Genomic DNA, 22,309 nt, shown 5'->3' on the forward strand with positions numbered 1-22,309 from the left:
TCAATTCTCACTGTGCTTTTCAGATCTCAGACTTATTGCTGCACTCTTCTCTGTATCTGGAGATTCCTCTGGTTTTGGTTGATCTTTCCATTGAGTAGGTGACTTTCCAGGGTGTGGGATCCCTTTCTCCTCCACAGTTCCCTTTCAGGAGCACCCGTCGAGCTCAGATTCATCTTCTCTCACTCTCCTCTTTTCTCTTGTTTTACCTAGTAATGTCACAGAATCTTGCCATTGTTGGAGTTTAGGTTCTTCTGCCAACAATTGGTTGTTGTTCTGTGTGAGTCGTTTATCCTGTAGATGTGGTTTTTTGTGTGTGTGTTTGTGGGAAAGGGCGAGCATGTCCCCCTACTCTTCCGCCATCTTGCCTCTCTTGATTTCTGATTTTGGTAGCATAATTTTGCATGGATGATTTCATATCTTTACTGTATATATGACTTTACAGTTGAGCCTTGTCATTTGTGGTATTTTTGTTTCTGGTTGTGGCCTTTTCTTTCCTGCCTAGAAAGTTCCTTTAGTATTTGTTGTAAAGATGGTTTAGTGTTGCTGAATTCTCTTAGCTTTTGCTTATCTGTGAAGCTTTCAATTTCTCCTTCAAATCTGAATGAGACCCTTGCTAGGCAAAGTGATCTTGGAGTTTTTTTCCTTTCATCACATTAAGTATATCATGCCACTCCCTTCTGGCCTGCAGAGTTTCTGCTGTACAATCTGCTGATAACCTTATTGGGGGCCCCTTGTATGTTGTTTCTTTTCCCTAGCTGCTTTCAAGATTTTCTCTTTGTCTTTAATATTGGTCAGTTTGATTAATATGTGTCTCAGTGTATTCCTCCTTGGGTTTATTTCTTATGGTACTTGTTGCGCTTCATGGATTTGAGTCAGTGGTTCCTTTCCCATGTTAGGGAAATTTTCAGCTATTATCTCTTGAATATTTCTGTCCCTTTCTCTCTCTCTTCTCCTTCTGGCACCTCTATAAAATGAATGTTGGTGCATTTAACATTGTCCCAGAATTCTCTGAGACTGTCTTCATTTGTTTTCAATCTTCTTTCTCTTTTCTGTTCTGCATTTTGATTTCCACTAATCTGTCCTCCACCTCACTTATTTGTTCTTCTGCTTCCTGTATTCTGCTGTTGGCTGCTTCCAATGATTTTTTTATTTAAGTTATTATATTTTGCATCTCTTCTTCAAGTTTTATATCTTGTATCTCTTTGCTCAGTGTTTCCTATAAATTATCCGTCTTTGCCTCCAGTTTATTTCCAATGTCTTGCATCATCTTCAACAGCCTAAAGTCTTTTTCTTGGAGGCTGAGAATCTCCTGATCACTTAACTGTTTTGCTGGGTTTTTTTCTTTCTCCCTCATCTGAGTTATAGTTCTCTGTCTTTTCATTTTTATAGATTTTTGGTATGGTGACCTTTTTATAGATAATAGAGTTGTAGCCTCTCTTACTTCTGGTGTCTTCCCCCTTGTGGCTGAAGTCAGTATGGGGGCTTGCTGTAGGCTTCCTGATGGGAGGGACTGGTGACTGCCCACTGTTAGGTGAGGCTGATTCCTATCCTTCTTGTGGGTGGGGCTTTGTCTCTGGGTGAGAGTAGAGGCAGCTATGTGTGTGTGGGGGGGTCTTTAGGCAGCCTTTTTACTTATGTGTAGGACTGTGATTCCACCTAGTTGGTTGTTTGCCCTGGGGCTTCTCAGTGCTGATGGGTGGGGCCAGATTTTCCCAAAATGGCCACCTCCAGAGTAATGTACACTGATGAATATTCCCAAAAGCTTTGTCTCCAATGCCCTTCCCCCAGAACAAGCCACAGTCACCCCCTGTTTTCCCAGGATATCATCTAAGAACTGAAGTCAGGTCCCACCCACATTCCCATGGAGCCTTTTCTTTGCCCTGGGACCCAGTGCACATGAAAGTCTGTGTGCACCTTTCAAAAACAAGATCTCCATTTCCCCCAGTCCCATCGAGCTCCTGTGCACAAGCCCCACTTGCCTTCAATGCCAATTTCTCTGGGGGCTCTTTCTTCCAATGCCAGATCCCCAGGCATGGGGATTTGATGTGGGACTCTTTTCTCTCACTTCTGTAGGTGAATCTCTGTGATACAGTTAGTTTCCAGTCTGTGGGGCTTCCCACCCGGGAGGTATGGGTTGCTTATATCACATAATCGCCTCTCCTACCTCCTGATGTGGCCTCCTCTTTGTCTTCTGGAGTAGGATATCTTTTTGAAAGTTTCCAGGCCATTTGGTTGAAGGTTGCTCAACTTTTGGTTGTAATTTTGTTGATTTTAGGAGAGATGTTGAGCTCCAGTCCTTCTATTCTGCCATTGTAATCCTGTCCCAAAATTATGTTGAATAAGAAAGTGGTGAGAGTGGGCATCCTTGTCTTATTTCTGGTCTTAGAGGAAATGCTTTCAGCTTTTCAGCATTGAGTATGGTATTAGCTGTGGTTTTTTCATGTATGATTTTTATTATGTTGAGGTATGTTCCCTCTATGCCTACTTTCTGGAGGGTTTTTATCATAAATGGGTATTGAATTTTATCACAAGTCTTTTCTGCATATATTGAGATGATCATGTGATCATTTATTCTTGAATTTGTTAATGTGGTGTATCACATTCATTTGTAGATATTGAGAAATCTTTGCATCCTTGAGATAAATGCTACTTGATGATGTTGTAAGATCTTTTTAATGTATGTAAACCAAGATTTAATAACTACCTGTTTCCTATTCACTTTCTCCTTTCTTTATTTCTTCATTTTCTTTCTTTCTTTTTGTTTCTTGTATTCATTTCCCAAGTATTGTTGAGGACCCTGGTATGTAGCATAATGCAATGATTATGCACAGTTTCCTCTGAAGCCAGAGTGCTTGGGTTCAAGTCCTAGCCCTGTCACTTAGCAGCTGCACTACCTTAAGCAAGTCAATTAATTACTTGGGTCCAGATTTTTTAATAATAACACAAAGATTATAGTATTTATCTCATATGTTGTATTACATATAATATAATTAAATGTATCAACATATTTTAGCAATGCCTAGCACATTTTAAGTACCATGTAAGTGTAAGTTATTATTTTCAGCATCTGCCATCTTGTGATAGTGCAGCAGAGAAGAGGGGCACTAGACAAGTTACCATAATCATGCTAACCATTAGGAAGTTTCTGAGATATACACCCATGAATAAAATATATTCATTGCTTTCAAGGACTTGACAGCCTGTTAGGGAAGATAGACATGAAAATAAATAGTCCTGATACCATTAGCTAAATGCTAGCAGGAGTTGTATTCAAAATGCTACAGTGAGAGGGAAGATGAGCTCGCTGCCCCTGGTGGTTTGTAGAGACAGTATTCTCTGAGCTCAGTCTGGAGGGATTACTTCCATTTCTAACTCCAGTCATTTGGTCATGTGCTAAGACTCATGGAAGACATTACATCAGTCAGCAAAATAAAATGAAATTTCACACGTACATTAGCAGTTGAATTGGACTAGCTGGCTGCATTCTTAGAAAAAGGGAAGAGTTTGTTAATAGTTTCACATACTGATAACTGGAGTGGAGGCATAGGAGATACTTCAGCAAACATGGGATAATAAGAGCATAAACAGATTACCAGTGTAGTACAGGGATTATTTCCTTAAATTACAGATGCCTGATTATCAAGCAACATACCAAACACTACAAGAATAAAACAGTCTATAATTTAATCAGGTAAAGTGGGAAGCCTTTCCCCTATGATGGAAAAAAAAAAACTAAAGATTTAAACTGTGAGCACAGAAGAGGTGTTGGGAGTTTAAGAAAAAATTCAACTTAGATTTTTAAAATGTCCTTAGTTTTAGAATGGGAAAGAACAATATAGATTGAATTTGATAGAATTGTTACTCAGTTAAATTATCCAATTTCATCATAATGTTCAGGTGACTTTGTGTGTTTCCCTTTTTTTTTTCTAGTGATAAGAACTACATTTGAAACAACCATTATCCAAGCCTTGAATCTGCTAAATTAAGAGTCAATTTACTTGGCAAAACAGTTTGACTAAATGCTTATCTTTATACTAGAGAAAATGTATCAGTGAACTAAAAAGCTTCCTTCAAGTCATTTGCCTGTGTTCATCCTCTTTTTACATCCTGTCTAGAGAGTTAATTAATAATAGCCAAACTTTAAAGAACTTGAATGAATGTCTAGTAATGAAAGGGAGACAGATTTTGATTGAAAGTTTGTAATATAGTGTAACTTTCACATTACTTTATCATTCAACTAATACTGATGAGGATTTCACTAATTTTTCTTCACCTTTTCATAGGAAAGTCACGATGTTTGTAAATCCAGATTAATGACAGCAGCAGTTAGCTACAACTGCTTATAGATGTATTTGTGTTAATGAGTTTTGACAGGTGGAATGTACTGTAAGCTAACTCCCACTGTAGGCATTTCTCTTTTATTTCCAATTTATAACAGTCCCAAAAAAGAATGCAGTAAGGGACATGCTTATTCTATAATATGTTTTTGTGTTTTCATTTATTTTGTAAACTCATTTCCAATTTAGTTACAGTGCCATCTTTCCCATAATTTATGGTTATAACTTCTGTATTTGGGATATATATTTCTATCTGCACAAAAAATGTTCTGATAAATGTAGGCTGATATGTTTTAAAATTAAAATGTCATGTCCTTTGCAAGTATTTAATATGCTAAAGACATTTTTAATGCAATTGCTGCTTGGAACAGATTCAAATTTCTCCTAAGGCAGTACTGGGTGGTAAAATACAAATTAGAGGTATATAATTTATGAAATTATCACCAAGGAACCTGTGTTGCTTTGGTGTCTCTCTCCCTATTGGGTAACTAAAAGAGAACTGGTCCACTTGTTCTCAACAGGGATGATTTTCTACCCCAGGGAACATTTTGCAAAATCTGGAGACACTTGTGGTTATCACAGCTAAGGAGTAGGTACTACTGCATCCATTGAGTAGAGGCACCAGGAATATTGCTCATCATTCTACAGTGCACCAGACAGCTCCTCACCCTAACAAAAAATTATTTGTCCAAAACCACCTGTAGCAGTAAGGATGAGAAGCCCCTGTCTGATCTGAAGAATATAGATCTCCTTCATATACTTGAAGTGTGGACATCCATATTCCTCTAGCTACTACCCATTGTCATAGCTACCCAAGCAGCATCTCAGCTACATATTGGATGGTGCATCCCTCTCTGGCATGATCTAAATTAGCAATGTCCTGAGAAACAGAAGTGGTTGATCTGATCCAATCTATACCTTCACTGGTACATGTGCACGCGCGTGCACACACACAAACACTGAACCCCATCATAGAGCCTATCTCTCTTACCTACATCCAGGCGGCCCAAAAGTTGCTACGATTATTCTGACTTGCTGATGGCACACTCCTGCCTTGTTGGTTCATTGTGAATTTTTTTTAATTTTCTTTTTTTATTACTCAAATAAATTTATCACATCTGTAGTTGTATAATGATCATAAAAATCTAATTTCATAGGATTTCCATCCCACAGCCCAAGCACATCCCCCCACCCTCCAAAACTGTCTCCTCTGGAGACCATAAGTTTTTCAATGTCTATGAGTCAGCATCTGTTCTGCAAAGAAATTCAGGCTGGCCTTTTTTCAGATTCCACATGTCAGTGAAAGCATTTGATGTTGGTGTCTCATTGTATGGCTGACTTCACTTAGCATGATAATTTCTAGGTCCATCGATGTTGCTAACAATGCCGGTATTTCATTCCTGTTAATGACTGAGTAATATTCCATTGTGTATATGTACCACTTCTGCTTAATCCACTCCTCTGTCAATGGACATTTAGGTTGTTTCCATGTCATGGCTATTGAAAAGAGTGCTGCAATGAACATTGGAGTACATGTGTCTCGTCGAGTCATGGTTTTCTCTGAATAGATGCCCAGGAGAGGAATTGCTGGATCAAATGGTTAGTTCTATGTTTAGTTTTCTGAGGAATCTCCATACTGCTTTCCACAGTGGTTGAACCAGTTTACAATCCCACCAGCAGTGTATTAAGGTTCCTTTTTCTCCACACCCTCTCCAGCACTTACTGTTTGTAGACTTTTTGTTGATGGCCATTCTGGCTGGTGTGAGGTGGTACCTCATAATGGTTTTGATTTGCACTTCTCTAATAATGAGTGATGTTTAACATCTTTTCATGTGTTTTTTGGCCATCTGTATGTCTTCTTTGGAGAACTGTCTGTTTAGATCTGCCCATTTTTTAATGGGGTAGTTTGGGTTTTTTTTTGGTATTGAGTGGTAGGAGGTGTTTATAAATTTTGGAGATGAATCTCTTGTCAGTTGATTCACTTGCAAAGATTTTCTCCCATTCTGTGGGTTGTCTTTTCATTTTGTTTAGGGTTTTCTTTGCTATGCAGAAACTTTAAAGTTTGATTAGGTCCCATTTGAATTTTTTTTTTGTTTTTACTGTCATTACTCTAAGAGGTGGATCTGAGAAGATGTTGCTATTGTTTATGTCAAGAGAGTGTTTGGCCTATGTTTTCCTCTAAGAGTTTTATGGTGTCTGGTCTTATATTTAGGTCTTTCATCCATTTGGAGTTTATTTTTGTGAATGATGTTAGGGAGTATTCTCCTTCCATTCTTTTCCATGTGGCTGTCCAGTTTTCCCAGCACCACTTATTGAACAAGCTGTCCTTTCTCCAATGTATACCCTTGCCTCCTTTGTCATAGATGAGTTGGCTGTAGGTGCGTGGGTTTCATTCTGGGCTTTCTATCTTGTTCTGCTGATATGTATTGCTGTCTTTGTGCCAGTACCATAGGGTTTTGATGATTGTTGCTTTGTAGTATAGTCTGAAGTCCGGGAGCCTGATTCTTCCAGCTCCATTTTTCTTTTTCAGGATGTCTTTGGCTCTTCTGGGTCTTTTGTGCTTCCAAGCAAACTTTAAAATATTTTGTTCGTGTTCTGTGAAAAATGCCCTTGGTCATTTGATAGGGATTGCATGGACTCTGTAGGTTGCCTTAGGTAGTATAGCCATTTTGATAATATTAACTCTTCCAATCCATGAGCATGGCATATCTTTCCATCTATCAGTGTCATCTTTGATTTCTTTCATGAATGTCTTATAGTTTTCAGAGTACAGGTCTTTTGTCTCTTTAGGTAGGTTTACTCCTAGGTGTTTTATTTTTTGGATGCGATGGTAAACAGGATTGCTTCCCTAATTTCTCTTTCTGCCCTTTCATTGTTAGTATATAGAAATGCCATCAATTTCTGTGTATTAATTTTGTATCCTGCAGCTTTCCCAAATTCATGGATGAGCTCTAACAGTTTTCTGGTAGAGTCTTTAGGATTCTCTAGGTATAGTATCATGTCATCTGCAAATAGTGATAGTTTTACTTCTTCCTTTTCAATTTGGGTTCCTTTTATCTCTTTTTCTTCTCTGATTGCTGTGGCTAGGACTTCCAAAACTTTGTTGAAGAGTAGCAGCAAGAGCAGACATCCTTGTCTTGTTCCTGATCTCAGTGGGAATTCTTTCAGCTTTTCACCATTGAGAATGATGTTAGCTCTGGGTTTGTCATATACGGCCTTTATCATGTTGAGGTAGGTTACCTCTATGCCCACTTTGTGAAGGGTTTTTATCAGAAATGGGTGTTGGATTTGGTCAAAGGATTTTTCCGTGTGTGTTGAGAGAATCATATGGTTTTTATTCTTCAGTTTGTTAATGTGTTGTATCACACTGATGGATTTGTGGATACTGAAGAGCCCTTGCATCCCTGGGATAAATCCCACTTGATCATGATGTAAAATCCTTTGAGTGTATTGTTGGATGAGGTTTGCTAGTATTTTTGCATCAATGTTCATCAGTAAACTTGGCCTGTAGTTTTCTTTTTTTGTGGTATCTTTGGTTTTGGTTGTGACTTTTTATTGAACCCAGTGAGAGAAGCATTGGGGAATAGGGAAAGTACAGTGACACTACTGTAAGTAGGTGCTTGTTTTCAAGGCTAGCTGTGATTCTTGCCAAGCTTCAGCTCATGGACCCCTCGCTTTTGAATACCCTTTCAGTGTGGTTCCTGTGGAGATGAGTGTATGTCACTTCCCTTTAAGGAGATTTACATTTCTCCCTGCCATTCCCGATGGCTTACAGGACAGAGAAAATAGCACTGAACTATTCAGAATCAGTAACTCTGTGTTCCAGAGACTAATTCTGCAGAATGTGGCAGAAATATCTTTCTTTCCAGGTATGAGGTAGGTATCTTCCATTTGAAAAGCACCAAGGGAGCTGGTAAGGTTTTACATTCTGGGTATTGAGAGAGAACAAATTCTAGAGGAAAGGAATAGATGTCATATGGCTGCCTCTCCTCTCTCAAACACTTTATTTCTGCTCCTGGGTGTCAATCACCTAATGTATAATTGCCAACTATTTACAACATGCAAAGCATTCATGTGGAGCTCAATACAAGGGAGGAAAACTCTTCTCTGAATTCTTCCAAGTTTGAGAAATAGGTGAAATGATCTTACCTAAGAGTAAGCTCAAGGCAGGATGGGATTTATAACCAATTAAGGTGATAACAATGGATGGTAAGGGTCAAAAGAGGGACAATAATACTTAACAATGTCACCTTCACTCCCCACTCCCATGCCTGAGGCAGACAAAACAGGAGTCATGTTACTCTTTCCTGCTGTACCCAGACATGGACTCAGAAATCTTTGCAACAAAGCAATGCAAGTGGCCATAACCACTCAATGGGAAAACATATCTGAGATGTACTCTCTTTGCCATCCTTGGACTGCAGAGGTCATAGAGGTTTGGAGAGACTAGCCTAATGGGTAGGTGTGGGTTTGGTAGCAAGAGGGATATTGTTTGTCTGAGAGTGACACCTTAAAATGATAGTGAATGGAGTGTATGCAGAGAAGATTTCAAAAGCATGTGCGTGAGAATCTGGGGTTTTGTTAAAACAAGTGACCAATCAGAGAAGTTGCAGTTTTGAAGAAAGTATCAGAGTGTAGTCTTAGAATTATGTACCCCCACTGTTTTCTTTCTTTGGAGGGGGTGCACATTGATCAAAGGATCAAATTTGAGTTGTAGCTATAATGTACACCACAGCTGTGGTAATGCTGGATCTCTAACCCACTGCACCAGGCTGGGGATTGAACTCATACCACCACAGAGACAATAATGGATTCTTAACCCACTGTGCCATAGCAGAAACTCCCACGTCTTATTCCCCACATTCTGGAATTTCCTATCCAAGTCATCTTCTCAATTTTTCCCCCTTTTCTTTCTTCCAATTTTTCTTGTCTTCTCTTTTCATCACCCATCCCTAACAATGAAACTACTGAAAAGAGAGGCCTAAGAATAAAGTCAGAGGCCTCTCTTCATCTTCCTAAACTATTTTTATAATTCATTACCAATTTCAGCATTCCTCTTGTGTAATTTTTTTATTAGTTTGAGTGATTTCAGGTCTCAGTTTATTAATAATTATAATAATGGCAAATATTCAGGGCTAACATTTAGTGGGTGCATCCCACATGTTCAGTGTACCTGTGTAACTTTATTTCATCAACTCCTTGAAAATAGTCACTATTAGCATCCCTCCTTTGCAAAAGAGACTTAGATCATCTAGCTTAGATCATCTAGCTAGAAAACCATGGAGATTCTTGGCCCTGAAATCCATGCTATGAATAATAATGCTGTTCATCCTAGTAGAGAAAGGTAATTAAATAAATTATTTATCATGATGAGAAATATAGATGTATTTAAGGAACAGTGAGAAATTAAAATCTACTGTGTATGTGGATGGGAGTGGATGGAAGATTTTAAGAGTGTGTTTCCCTAGTGATCCTCTTTTCAGAATTCTGAGGAAGAGAAAAAAAGACTATAAATCTGCTGGATGAAGGAAACACTCTGGTGTCCCCAAATGCATCAGTCTGGGAAAAACAATTAGGAGACTCACAACTGAGAGGGGAAGTAAGCTCGTTAGTCTCAGTCTGTTCTTGGATAAAGTTATTGTTTCTGAGTAACTTTTGTACCAGACATGATCTACCTGGTACAAGCACCTCTTCCAAAACCTTCGAAAAGTACATTTGTCTGTTCTTGTGTCATAGTTGCAGCTCATTAAATACTTTCTCCCAGGGACATACATACACCTTCATTTCCCTCTGTGAAAAAACATGCCAATGAAGCCAAGTCTTGCAACACCAGCCCCAGCAACCATGGTGCTTTTCTTAGTCACTGCTAATGCACACACTGGCACAGTTTGAATTACTCTGTGAATCCTTCTGATGTCTGGAAGTCGGCCACCCTTACTGTTAGGAGAGTTTGCTCTGTCAACAGGACAGCTACATTACTGAGTCTAATTACACACATGAAAAAAAAAAGGAAAATGTCCACATATCAAGAAGGAAAGAGAAGTCAAGGTATAACAGCAAAGCAAGGATTTTAATTAAATAATGTCCGTTATCTTTTGCCGTCAGCTCATAGTTTAATTCAAGCACTCATTGTGAAAACACTGGGTCAAGAATCCTTACTCTAGAGTCCTGGGGAATACAATCATTCTTTGTCCAGCTCCAGCCAGATTCTGTTTGGAGGCTATTCCTGTTGCTTTAATTAGAGGAAAAATTTAATGTTGTAAATTCATAGCATGTCACTCCTAATTTCTATACAATCCATCACACTCTGAGCCTGTGTGTGGCAGCTCTTTTTAATAAAGGATTCTGCAGAGCACCTGCTGAGGCTAAAACATTTTATCATCTTTGCTACCTCCAGGAGTCCTAGCAATTATGTCATGTTTGACTCCAAAAAATATTATTATAAGCCCTGGAATTAGAAACCCAACAATGGAACTAGCTGATTCCAATTGCCCGTGAAGCTATCATATTTTGAGAAATAAAACTTGGTAAGTTTTCATTTTAATCAAAACCTATAACAGGACCAGGGGTGTCTGTCTGAAACGAGTAGTCTCCTCGTTTCTGGATGCTATCCGATAATGGCTCTCTCATCCATGAATTAATTATAAAACTAGAAATACTCTAAGAATATCAAATTGTATCCGTCACATTTTCCTTTAATAATAACTTTGTTTCACCAACTCAGAGCTTAAAGGATGAGAGTGAAGAGCCATCAAGAGCCAATTTTTAAAATATCTCTCCAGCAGCAGCACCTGGAAATATCTTGAGGGCTTTCTATGTTTCAAGCATCACCCTAGTATAAATTGGCTTATTGAAGAGTCACAGGTTATTGGGGTAACTTTCAGGGGAAAACTTTTTTCCCCTAATAGTATCCTTCAAGGAGCAGGTATAAAACCTCTTCTAGTATTTGCAAGCTGGGTAACATCTCCCTTAATATCTAAGCTGAATCCCACACATATGAGCTATTTTCTACTTATTCTAGCAGTCTCTTGGGGATTTGTGTGGAGATTCAGTCCTGGTTGCTTTAAAGTGTCGTTCATCTTTTTTTCTCTTTGTCCCAGTCCTGATCTCACCAGCCTTAGGAGAGAAACTTCTGTCTTGAACCTATCCCAAATCTAGAAAGAAAGTAGTTCTTTTGCTCAAAAGTTTTAAAAGTACTTTCCTGAAGGACTGTCTCTTGACTCCACAGAGAGGAAATACTCTCCACCACCCACCCCTGGTGAAAAGTAGAGGTATTAGCTCTCTTTTGTTCCTTTGTTTTATTTGTTTGTTTTTTTGTTTTATTACTCAGTGAATTTATTACATTTGTAGTTGTACGATGATCATCACAATCCAATTTTATGGGATTTCCATTCCACAACCCCATTGTTTTTGTTGTTGGTTGTTTTAGGTTTCTGGTGGTTTTGGTTTTTTGGTGGGTTTTTTTAAAAAATTTTTATATATAATGATTTTTATTTTTTTCCATTATAGGTGGTTTAAAGTGATCTGTCAATTTCTGCTATACAGCATGGTGACCCAGTTACACATACATGTATACATTCTTTTTTCTCCCATTATCATGCTCCATCATAAGTGACTAGACATAGTTCCCTGTGCTACACAGCAGAATCTCATTGCTAATCCATTCTAAAGGCAATAGTCTGCATCTATTAACCCCAAGCTCCCAAGCCATCCCACTCCCCTCTCTCCTCCTTGGCAACTACAAGTCTATTCTCCAAGTCCATGATTTTCTTTTCTGCAGAAAGTTTCATTTGTGCCATATATTAGATTCCAGATATAAGTGATATCATATGGCATTTGTCTTTCTCTTTCTGACTTACTTCACTCAGGGTGAGAATCTCTAGTTCCATTCATGTGGCGGCAAATGGCATTATTTTGTTCTTTTTTGTGGCTGAGTATTATTCCTTTGTATATATATATACCACATCTTCCTAATCCAATCATCTGTCGATGGACATTTGGGTTGTTTCCATGTCTTGGCTATTGTGAATAGCGCTGCAATGAATATGCAGGTGCGTGTGTCTTTTTTAAGTAAAGTTTTGTCTGGATATATGCCCAAGAATGGGATTGCTGGGTCATGTGGTAGTTCTAGGTACAGTTTTCTAAGGTGCCTCCATACTGTTTTCCATAGCTTTTTGGTGTTTTTTTTTTCTTTTTTAATTGAAGTGTAGTTGATTTACAATGTTGTCTTAATTTAAGGTGTATAGCAAAGTGATTCAGTTACATATACATATATATTTATTTTTTCCAGATTCTGTTTCCTTATGGGTTATTACAAACTATTGAGAAGAGTTCCCTGTGTTGTACAGTATATCCTTGTTGGCTATCTATTTTATACATAGTAGTGTGTATCTGTTAATCCCATCCTCCTAATTTATCCCTCCCCACCGCCCCCAGAAATAGCTCTTCTTGCTGTACCTGTCTCACAGAGGGGGGTAACACAGCTGAGGAGGTGGAGAAAAAGAGCACTTCTTCCACCACAATGCCCTTCAGCAAGTGCTGCATGGAAATAGCTGCTCTCTTCAATTCTGACTTCAGTACATAATATACTTCCAGAGTCTTCTGCAGCTGTGGGCTTTAGTCATACTGCTGGCATGATGAGGGCAGTCTCCTAGGTACCAAGCATCATCCAGTTTCTATATATATGCTCTTCTCAGCAAATACTAACTTTATGAACTAGGCTTGTTGTCTTAATTAGATGCTGTGGTTTGGGGAGGTAACACACTCTGGTGTCTATATTCCAGCTGTTAAATGAGCAAAGCAGTGTCAGACTGGGTTCAAGTAGCAGGCTCAGTAAATTATAACTACTCAATTGATCTAAGTCAGATGGAAGTTTGAGGGTCTACCTCTCCTCATTTTCTATGTGCCAGTTCTTACTCTTAGTTTCCCTACTTCTCTCTTGTCAGAAGCTTCTTCATATAAACCCTGCTACTCTTGGACATCTTATTATTAATTTCCAAGATCCAAGCCTTTGCTTATGTGGCTGACGTCCCTTAAAAGCTCTCCCTTCCTTCTTCTCCCAAAACCCCCAGAAGAAAAGCAATAATCAAATTAGTAAATGTGCTCTTATTTAACAACTACATTTATCAGTTAGAATAAGCTGGATTTTGCTGCAGTAAAAAGCCCAAAATATAAGAGGCTGATGACAGATTATTTCATACTCATATAAAATGTATATTAGAATCAGCTGGGGGCTCTGCTCCATGACCTCCTCACTCAGAAACTCAGTCTTCAGTATCCGTAGCAGTTGTTTTCTGTAAATATTTCTGTGATGAAGGGAATGATCTCTATCTGCACTGCCCAAAATGGTACCCACTAGCCATAGGTGGCAATTCAATACTTGAAATGTGACTAATGTGACTGAAGAACAGAATTTTACTTTTGTTTTACTTTGTTTACTTTAATTTCACTTTTTAATTTAATCTCATTGAAGTATATTTGATTTACAATGTTGTATTAGTTTTGGGCATACAGCAAAGTGAATCAGTTATACATATAAATATATCCATTCTTTTTTCTAATATAGATTATTACAAACTATTGAGTTGATTTTCCTGTGCTATGTAGTAGGTTCTTGTTAATCTATTTTATATAATACTATGTATATGATATTCCCATCCTCCCAATTCTTCCCTCCCCCAAACAGTTTCACCTATGGTAACCATCAGATTGGTTTTGAAATCTGTGAACTTGTTTCTTTTTCTTAAATTAGTTCCTTTGTATTATTTTTATTATATTCCATATATAAGCAATAGCATATGATATTTGTCTTTCTCTGGATTACTTCACTCAGTATGATTTCAGCAGCTACTATTGACTAGTGGCTACTATTTTATCAAGTGTGGGTGTTAATCATCATGTGATACTATGGGAGAGTGAAACATGGACACTTACACTCTGGTCCTTAAACGTTTCCACTCAGAAGTAATAATTGCCACACTGTCTCACATTTAATATGCCAAAGACCCATATCCACATCTAGTTTCCAGGGGTGAAGACAGAGCTGTTCCATCTTGCCCTTGGAGGAGGAGAAACAAAAGTATCAGTGGAAAGCACTCATGAATTACACAGCACCACTGTTCAGCATTCTGGATATTCAGTGCAAAGTAAAACAAACATGAGCCAGCACTCCTGGAGCTTAGGGTCAAACACAGGAAAGAGGACAAGAGGATCATTTAAAGTACACAACTTCCTTAACCATGCTTTAAATGTGATTAAGAGACTGGGCTCTTGAAGCCGACTGACTTGGATTCAAATCCTAGTTCTATATTGAGTAAGTAAAATGGGGGTGATTAATTTAATGAAATTTTATTACATTCTTAAGCTATTTCATTACAGTTTCAATGGTATGTTATAGTCACTGTTAATTCAGACTATATGATTCTGTGTCTTTGGATACGGTTTACCTTTATGTAATAAATCAGATTTCTTTTTCCCTAAGTGCAAACAATAAAAAATCAATAAAAATAAAAAATGCACACCTAAAGGTGTGGTTACATATCTTTGGGTCAAAATAACTGGCTTGTAAATAAAGGCCATAGTTTAGCTAGGGAAGTAGGAAAGTGTGGGAAAACAACTGAATGATGAGTATGGAGTGGTTCAGAGTTAGATAAAAAATGTTTTAGACAAAGGGTAGAACTGGTGTGAAGGAAAGCAGTTGGTAGTGCCTTAGAGGGAGTGATGGAAGGCTTGGAAGGTTGGAATTGCCAGGGAGGGGATGGCATTATGAATGCAGGTGGAGAGAGGTCCATGTAGTACACTGAGTTATAAGCTGTGTAGAGTTGAGAGTTGACTCTCATCAAGGGGAAGCCATTAAAGAGTTTTAAGCAAGGAGAGAAATGGTGTTTTGTACAATTTTGAAACATCATTCTGGCTGATGCTTGAACATTTGGTTTGGAGAGAGACAAGGGAGAAAGCCAGTTGTGGTGGTAAATTTTATGTATTAACATGACTGAGCTAAGAGATGCCCAGATAGCTGGCAAAGTGTATTTCCAGATGCCATCAGCGAGGGTGTTTCTAGAACAGATTAGCACTTGAACTGGTGGACTGGATAAAAATAACTGTCACTAATGTGGGTGGGTGTCATCTAATCTGTTGGGGACCTGAATAGAACAAAAAGGTGAAGGAAGGACAGAGTTGCCCTCTGTGTGAACTGAGATGTGCATCTGTTCCTGCCCTGGGACAATGGCCTTTTTGGTCTTGAGTCTTCAGTCTGAGAACCACCTGCTTTCCTGGTTCTCCCGCTCGAAAACAGCAGATTAAAGGACTTTCTCTGGGGATCCTTGGTTAATACACCTCTCATCCAAAAAGTCTTCTGTATTCATATTCTGTTGCTGCGTAACAAAAGTATGCAAACATGGTGGTTGTAAACAACCTTATTTATGATTTCACAGGTTCAATGGGTCAGGCATCCCAGGATGGCTTATCTGAGTCCTCTGTTCAGGGTCTCACCAAGCTGAAATTCAGGTGTTGACAGAGTTACATTCTTTTCTGGAGCTCAGAGTATTCTTCTAAGTGCATTTGCTTGTTGCCAGAATTCAGTTCCTTTTGATTGTAGGACTGAGATCCCTATTCTCTTAATGGATGTAAGCTAGGGCTAATCCTCAGTGCCTGCAGTCCCTGCTGTGTGAACTTCTCACAATATGCCAGCTTACTTCTTCAAGATGAGCAGGAGAATCTGTCTCTTCAGAACAGGCCAGAAGCTCTTTTAAGTTCTTTCCTCTGATTAAGTCAGGCCCAGCCAGAGCAATCTCCCTTTTGATTAATTCAAGACCAATTGTATCAGGGCCTTGATTACATCTGTAAAATCTCTCTTTTTGTTTTTTTTTTTTTTTTTTGGACACATAAGGTAATTACAGGAGTGATATTACATCATATTCGCAGATCTTGCTTCTATGCAAAGGCAGAGGTTGTACCGGGTGTGTGTACCAGGGGCAGGAATCTCACCTGGGGGTGTGGTACCATCGCAGAATTCTACCTGTCCTGAGTTTTTGGTCTTTTAAGTTTACACAGCACTTAGCATCTGAGAACTTCCCACAGTAGTACTCAAGGGAAAAGAGAGAACAAATGGGCAGCTCTTAATCCCTAAAGACAAGTTCATTCATGTGGGTCATAAGAAGCCACAGGCTACCATTTGGGTCAACATAATATAGTCATCTCTTTGTCTCTGAAAGTGGAATGTAGGCTACCCAGGCTCACAAGAGTAAGCAAGAATGACATCACTATCTTGGCACAAAATAATACCACCAGGCAGACCAAAACTGTTGTGTTGTGTGAGGTAAATGCAGAAAGAATTTGGAAATTGAGAGAAAGTTCCAACATTCTCTAATCTTTTAATTGTTCATAACCTCAGTCTCTTCATCTTTAAAATGGGGATCATTTTCATCACTATACAGCATTATTCTTCACTATACAGGAACAAGTGAGATAATGTAAGCTAAGCCCTTAGCACGGGACCTGGTACCAGGTAAGCAACAACTGGTATTGGCCATCATCCTCCTTACCCTTTACACCAGGCACAGCTAAAGCCGGATAAATACCTGTTGCTGTAACATGAGGCAGGTAGCTTGGAAAGCTGCCAGGTTTTGTCCCAGGAGGTGCTCCAGACCTGAAGTGAATAAGCTCTCCAGTGTGTCGCTAAGCTCCATGGGCTCTCATTTTCAAGTCTGTTAAACTGAGACAGCCTCTCCCTACACCTCCTTTCATTGAGGAAGTTTGCAGCAGCAGATCAAAGTTCAAGGAAAAAATATGTCATGGGATAATCATGTAGTGTTAAGTATCCATGTCTCTTGTTTCCTCCCAAAGCATAAAGGTATTCTTGCTGCTCTAACATGACTTGATAACAGAAACTTCCTGAGCAATCTATCATCCCATTACTTGATAGGTGGAATTTGATTATTTATTCATTTGGACTCTGCTACAGACTGCTTCATACCGCTGAACAGCAAGTAATCAATTAGCACTTAATTTTCCTGTTGTCACACCTGTATGTTGGAATGGGCACAGTTTCCCCGCCTTGCACCTCTGAAACCTCAGGAGTATTCTTGGAATCTTGAAGGCTCAGTACTTGCCAAATATTTTCTAACACATGATTTCATGCATTCTCAGCTAAATATGCTGCATCTTAGAATGCTCTTTTGTAATTGATTTTCTGGGATTTGTTCTGAAAACAGATGCGACTCATTCAAATCCACACATAAGGATGTTTTGGTTTGAGATGAGAATATTACGTTGTCTCAGATTCATTATATGTCAAATGTCAATATGCAGATTTTCAGTAACATAAACATGGCTTGCAAAGAAAATGGAAATGTATTTTCACATCCATGTTTCAAAACTGGAGACACTATAGAAGGAAGAATTGTTCTTATAAACAGACTCACTACTAATTGGTAGGTTAGAATCTCTGCAATTCAGTAAATTTTACAAAATCAAATTACTTCCTGGAATTATGCAGAGGAAATAGCCCAAAATAACAGAGAATGATATTGATAAAGGACTCTGGTAATAAATCACGCTGCCAAAAACTGTTTATCTAGACCAGGGGGTGGTAAATATGGCTCAGCCCACTGCCTGTTTTTGTTAATTTTTCACTGGAACATAATCACACTTAACTTGCTTTCATGTTATCTATGGCTGTTTTCTCACTACAACCACAGAGTTGAGTTAATTGTGACAGAAGCCATACGCCTGGCAGAACTTAAAATAATATTTGGTCCTTTACTGAAAAGGTTTTTCAGGCCCCTGATCTAGAACACTGGTTATTAAATTATTGTTGTATAAATAATTACATAAAAATACATTTAAATATTGCAGTATCTATATTTAAGCCACAACAGGGTCATTTACCACAGAAGAGGTGCTGAGAGGAGGCAGGTGAACTAAGAACAGAGTCCCAAAATATATGAAACAAAAACTGACAAAATTCAACAATAATAGATGGAGACTTCAATATTCTACTTTCAGGGATGGATAGAATAACTAGACAAAAGATGAACAAGAAGGAGTTCTGTGGTGGCCTAGTGGTTAAAGATCCAATGTCACTGCTGTGGCTCAAGTTCAATCCCTGGCCTGGGAACTTTTGCATGCCATGCCATGGCAAAAAAAAATGAAAAAGGAAATAGAAGACTGGAAAAAAACACTATGAACCAACTAAGATAAGAGATACCTATAGAACATTTCACCAAGAAGAAAAGAATACTCATTTTTCTCAAGTGTACATGAAATCTAATGTATAGACCATATGCTTGGCAATAAAATAGATCTTAAGAAATTTGAAATAATTGAAATCATGCAAAATATGTTCTTCAACCACAATGGAATGAAATTGGAAATCATTAACAGAAGAAAGTTTAGGGACTTCATAAATACGTGGATAGCATACAGCATACTCCTAAATAACCAAGAGGTCACAAGAAATCACAGGGGAAATGAGAAAATATCCTGAGATGAATAAAAACAAAAGCAGGGTGTACCAAAACTTATGGAATTCAACAGAGAGATTTATAGCTGTAAACACCTATATTAAAAAAGAAAAATCTCCAGTCAATAACCTCACCTTACACATTATGATTATAGAAAAAGAAGTGCAAACTATGCCCAACACAAACATAAGGAAAGAAAAATAAAGATAAGAGCCAAAATAAATAGAGAGTAGAATAAAACAGAGAGGAAATCAACAAAACCAAGAATTGACCAAAAGGTCAACAAAATGGACAAATACTTTTCTGGACTGGCCAAGAAAAAAAAAAGACTCAGAAGTTTCCACTGTGGCTCAGTGGGCTAAGAACTAAGAGTCTATGAGGATGTGGGATTGATCTCTGGCCTCACTCAGTGGATTAAGAATCCACATTGCTGCAAGTTGTAGCATGTGTCACAGATTCAGCTTGGATCATCATTGCCATGCCTGTGGTATAGGCTGGCAGCTGCAGCTTCAATTCTACCCCTGGCCTGGGAATTTCCATATGCTGCAGGTATAGCTTTAAGGGGAAAAAAAAGAAATTATTAAATTCATAAATAAAAGAAGGGCCACCACTATGAAATTTATAGAAAAAGGATTATAACAGAATACTATAAATAATTGTACGCCAGTATATTAGATAACCTGCATGAAATTTTTTTAAAAATCCTACAAAGAAACATACTATTGGAACTAACTCAAGAAGAAACAGAAAACAGACCTGAATAGACTTGTAACAAGTAAGGACATTGAATTAGTATTCAGAAACTTTCCACAGTAAAAAGTCAAAGAGAAAGTGGCTTCAGTGGTAAATTCTATCACATATTTAAAGAATAATTAACACTTCTCAAACTATTCCAAAGATAGAAAAGACAAGAACACTTTCCAACGCATTCTTTGAGTCAGAATTATCCTAACACTAAAACTAGACAAAGACAACACAGGAAATTAAAACTAACAGGCCAAAATCTCTTAAGAATATACATGTAAAAATACTTTACAAAACATTAGCAAACCAAATCCAGTAATATATAAAAAGGATTGTATACCATGACCAACCAGGATTTACCCCAGGAATACAGGATTGCTTTAACATATGCTAATCAATGTAATTATACTATATTAATAGAATGAGCGATAAAAATACATCATCATTTCAATCAATATGTAAAAGGCATTTGATAAATTCCAACATTGCTTCATGATGTAAAAAATCTCAAACTAGAAATAGAAGGAAACAACTTAATTAAGGGCACAAATGAAAAATTCACAACATGGTACTCAGTGATCAAACTCTGAAAGCTTTTCCCGTAACATCAGGAACAAGACATGGATGTCTATTCTTTCCACTTCTGTTCAACATTGTCCTGGAAGCTCTAGCCAGAGCAATTAGGGAAGAAAATAAAAGGCATCCAGATTATAAAGAAAGAAGTAAAGCTATCTTTGTGTGCAGTTAGCAAAATCTTAAATAATGAAAATATTAAGGAATCCACACAAAAAAGTATTATAGCTGATAAACAAGTTCAACAAAGTTTGTAGGATACAAGATCATTATTCAAAATCAGTTGTATTTCTATACATTAGTTATGAACAATAAAAAATTGAAATTAACTATTTCACTTAACAACAGCATGAAAATGAAAAAAAATGCTTAGGAATAAATTTAGCAAAAGAAGTGTAAGATTTTTACATGGAATACTATAAAAAATCATTGAAAGAAATTTTAAAAGACCTAAATAAATGAAAAGTGATCTCATATTTGTGAATTAGAAGACTTAATAATAAGGTGATGATGTTCCCCAAACTGATAGATTGCATTCAATTTTTTCCCTTCTTCCTTTCTTTTTTTTTATAGCCACAACAGTGGGAGATGGAAGTTACTGGGCCAGGGGTCAAATCAGATCTGCTTTCAATTTGTATACCAAATCTCAGCTGACTGTTTCACATAAATTTACAAGCTGATCCAAAAATTCATAAGGGAATGAAAAGGACCTTAAAAAAATGGGAAAAAAATCCTGAAAAAGAGTAACAAAATTGGAAGACTCACAGTTGCATATTTCAAAATTTAATAAAAATCTAGGTAATAGTCAAGACAAGTGTGGTATGGGCATAAGGAGAGACATACAGATCAGTATATCAGAATTGAGGGATCAGAAAAATAAACATATATTTACGGTTGACTGGCTATCAATAAGCATGACAAAACAATCAACAAGGAAAAAAAATGCCAAGACAACTGGATATCCACATGCAAAAACAGTGAAGTAGTGACCCTACTGTAGTAGGCTGAATAATGACCCCCAAAGAATTCAAGTCCTGTTCCTAGGAATCTGGAAATGTTATTTATTTGGGAAAGGGGTCTTTGCAGGTGTGATTAGGACTTTAAGATGTGCAGATTATGAATTATCAGGGTGGCCCAAAATGCAATCACATATATCCTTATAAAAAGGCAACAGAATGAGGGATTTTCCATTGTGGCTCGGGGGTTATCAACCCAACTACTATCCATGAAGATATGGCCTTGCTCAGTGGGTTAAGAATCTAGTGTTGCTGTGAACTGTGGTCTGTGTCAGCGATGTGGTTCAAATGGATCCTGCATTCCTGTGAATTTCCACATGCCACAGGTGTGGCCTTAAAAAGGAAAAAAAAAAAAAAAAAAAAAGGCAGCAGATGGAAGCTTGACATCCTCAGAAGAGTAGAAGGCAGGAGACCATGAGGGTGGAGATGGAAGTGACACAGTCACAAACCAAAAAATACCAGAGGTGGAGAAAGGAAGAAATTCTGTCCTTGAGCTTCCAGAGAGAGCACTACATGGTAACACCTTGATTCTGGCCCAGAAAAACAGATTATAGGCATCTGTCTTCAAGAACAATAAGAGAATACATTTCTGTGTTTTTTTATTTTTTAAAGTTTGATTGAAGTATAGTTGATTAACAAGAATGTGATAATTTCTGCTGTGCAACAAAGTAATTGAGTTGTACATGAACATACATTTCAGATTCTTTTCCCATATAGATTATCATAGAATGTTGGGTAGCATTCTCTGTACTACACAGCAGGTCCCCATTGGCCAATCATTCCATATACGTCAATGTGTGTATGCTAATCCCAAACCCCCAGTCCATCCCTCCCTCCCTGCCTGTCCCCTTTGGTGACCATAGGGATTTAAAAGTCTGTTTCTGTTATGCAAATAAGTTCATTTCTATCCTTTTTTTAGATTCCACGTATAAGTGATATCATACACTATCTTTCACAATATGACTAACTTTACATAATATGATAATCTCTAGGTCTATCTGTGTTGCTGCAAATGGCATCACTTTGTTATTTTTATGGCCGAGTAATATTCCATTGTATATATGTACCATATCTTTATCCATTCCTATAATGATAGACATTTAGGTTGCTTCTATGTCTTGGCTCTTATAAATAGCTCTGCCATGAACTTTAGGGTGCATATATCTTTTCAAATTTA

Source organism: Sus scrofa, chromosome 13 (assembly GCF_054392235.1).
Source record: "Sus scrofa isolate SSC_HxYL_T2T_F1_AM1 chromosome 13, Sscrofa_HxYL_maternal_Yorkshire_Landrace_v2.0, whole genome shotgun sequence".
Classification (NCBI taxonomy): domain Eukaryota; kingdom Metazoa; phylum Chordata; class Mammalia; order Artiodactyla; family Suidae; genus Sus; species Sus scrofa.